The 3,000-nt window shown below is 38.5% G+C and overlaps 1 pseudogene; it reads right to left on the bottom strand.

The window, feature by feature from the left end:
• LOC125868819 (putative late blight resistance protein homolog R1B-16) overlaps positions 1–3,000 on the bottom strand; it is a 25,591-nt pseudogene extending 22,591 nt beyond the window's left edge.

The raw sequence follows: 3,000 nt of genomic DNA, 5'->3' as shown, positions 1-3,000 counted from the left end.
AGAACCTCTCTGAAACAATTTCTCCAACAAAGATCTTCATTACTGTCAAAAAGGTTGCGACTAGAACTACACCCGCCAAGATGAACACCCATCTGTAACCTAGTTCCATCATTGAACCATGGTCAAGAAGACTTTCGACACAAGGCATCAACCGCAGATCTCCAATCGCTAGGTCACACCATCTGATCTGCCAAATCATCTTACACCGCCATTATCACATAACGGGACACGCCGCCTGGACCACCACTTTGCCAGGAAGACTTTCGACACAAGGCACCCCTGCAGATCTCTAGTCTTGTTGTCACATCGGGAACTTCTCACAAAACGCAGTCCACTACTCCGACACACCCGAACCTGGGCTCTGATACCACTTGTTAGGACCGAAATAAGCAGATGTAATGCGGAAGCTAGCAAAACAAACCTCGAAAGACCACGAGTAAGAAGACAAACGAGAAACACATCAAAAGAGACAGATTTAACGTGGTTCGGTCAATCGACCTACGTCCACAAAGGAGATGAACAATCCACTATAAATATGAGAGTACAAAATATAGAGAGAAACAACCTCAAACAATTCACTCGGAATACAATGAGGTACACAAAATTCTCCCCCATAACCGCAACTCTCAAAACCCTAGGACTACATAGTAAATGCTAATTAAGTTAGAAGGAACAAACCTATATTTATAAAGTCCTAAAACCTTTCCTACAACAAAAGGACTAGTCAAAATATTAAAACATTTTCCTAAAAGGAAAACTTATTTATGGTAAGAAATCAGGGCAAATAAACCCCAACACCTTCCTGCTAAAATACTCGTTTCTGCAACAATTTGCAACTCTCTTCTGGTGTGAGGAATGGAAGGAAATAAGGATCAATATGGTGCATGACATGGGCACCGACTTTCTCAAGTCGAGTTGTTATTACTATTCTGCTTCTATTTCCAACATCTGGAAAACAAAGCCTTAAGTCATCCCACGCCATACAATCCCACATATCATCCAAGACAATGAGATATCTCTTACTCATTAAGCTTCTCCTCAACAGGTCGGCAAGGACGTCATCCTTATTTCCATTGTCCTTAGAACCTGTAACTTGACTGAAAATCGCTTGTAATAGCTCTCTTCGATTATATGTTTGGGAAATGATGCACCATGCTCGAACATCAAAATGGTGAACAATGCTGACATTGTTATACAACTTTCGAGCACAAGTTGTTTTGCCTTGTCCCCCCATCCCAACAATAGGGATGACATCTAGTTTATTTGTCCCTCGAGTCATATGATGACTTATTTTTTCTACCGCTTTCTCAAAACCCACAATCTCCTCATCATTCATAAGATTGCTATATTCAATTGGCAGATATTTAGATAGCTCAACCACAGAGTAGGGCCTAACAGAGAGGTTCTCCGACCACATCTTGGTCACCTCCATATAGATATGCTTGATATCTTTTACGATTCCAGGAAGTGAACAAAAAGAATGTTCAAGAACAATAGATTGAACAAGAATCAAGTCAATAGCAACTTCAGCTTCATAAGCCAAACTGACAGTACACTTCTGAAAATCTTTAAGAATTTCATGTTCGTGTTGCACCTTTGCAGCATCTTTAAAAACATGTGTTAGAGATGAGAGCTCTTTCACTAAAATGCCAACATGAGGCTTCATCATGAAACCAAAACCTGTTTCAGATTTCAACATCTCATTCAATTTTCTAAGCAGAGAATCAACAAAGCTCAATCCACCAACAGTGGGAAACTCATGCGATGGAATGAATTTTAAGGATTTATAGTACGTCTCCACTCGTGCCTTTAGATCTTCAGTTTTCTCCAATATCTGTATCGTCCCAAGATCAATCTTGATGGCGTCTTCTTCGATTGTAGATCCTAAAGGAAGCATTTGAACTACACATAGTATGTCTCCTACAAGAACTCCAATCAATTCTAAGACTTCATTCAACCTCTTTTCATTCATAACATCATTTGGCACTACACCGAGAAAAACCAACAAACACTCTATTAGTTGTGAAGTTCTTAGGTTTTTTATTTCTAAGATACACCAGAGGACTACGGAGATGACATGGAAATATTTTTAGTAATTTCTTGTCCTTGAAAGTTCTTGATCGAGTAAACTTTGAAGCCTTTAGCTCACTGAGAAAAATCTTCTTCATTTCCAGCTCCACTAGCACAACCAAGAATAGTACATAAGGAGGCTCAATCTCGAAACAAAATGTATCATCTCCATCTTTTTCTAAATCGACAGCATCTTTATTAACCCAAAGAGAATCGGCATCATCATAATAAACCCAAAGAGAAAGACAGAAGTGTCCCACATTTCAGCCATAAACTGAATTTGGGTCTGCAAAACTTTCAACTTCTCGTGGTTGACATAACCATTCAACACTGTGCCATATAAGTATCTTAGATATCTCATTTTCTTCTGAAGGATTTCGATTTCTTTTATCAAAACACAGCCAGGCTTGACTAGATACCTCAGTGCATCGTTTAGATTCTTGTCGAGATAATCCATATATTCTAACAGATGATTTATCTCATTTTCTTCTGAAGGATTTCGATTTCTTTTATCAAAACACAGCCAGACTTGACTAGATACCTCAGTGCATCGTTTAGATTCTTGTCGAGATAATCCATATATTCTAACAGATGGAAATCATCCAGCTCATAATTCAACCTTGAACTAGTATTACCTTCAACAAATTCCCACAACTGTGATACTAGCCTTTCCACATTAACGCATGTAGTAGTTTCGATTTCTCCATGAACAGAGTAAAACATCGCCTCAATCAATTGGGCCTTCTTTTTCATTTTGACCATGAAAAAGCCATTAGGCACCAAAGTATCAGAGTAGTTGATAAAAGTTCTGAAAAATCTTAGCTCCATTTCAAGTGTCTCAATTTGATCAATCTTGATTCTATTCATATCGCCTCCACATTTTATCTTTTTTAGGTGATCTAACACAACGTCAATGCCATTTTCAGCCAT

The sequence above is a fragment of the Solanum stenotomum genome, chromosome 6 (assembly GCF_019186545.1).
Source record: "Solanum stenotomum isolate F172 chromosome 6, ASM1918654v1, whole genome shotgun sequence".
Classification (NCBI taxonomy): domain Eukaryota; kingdom Viridiplantae; phylum Streptophyta; class Magnoliopsida; order Solanales; family Solanaceae; genus Solanum; species Solanum stenotomum.
This window is presented reverse-complemented; position numbering and strand designations above follow the sequence as displayed.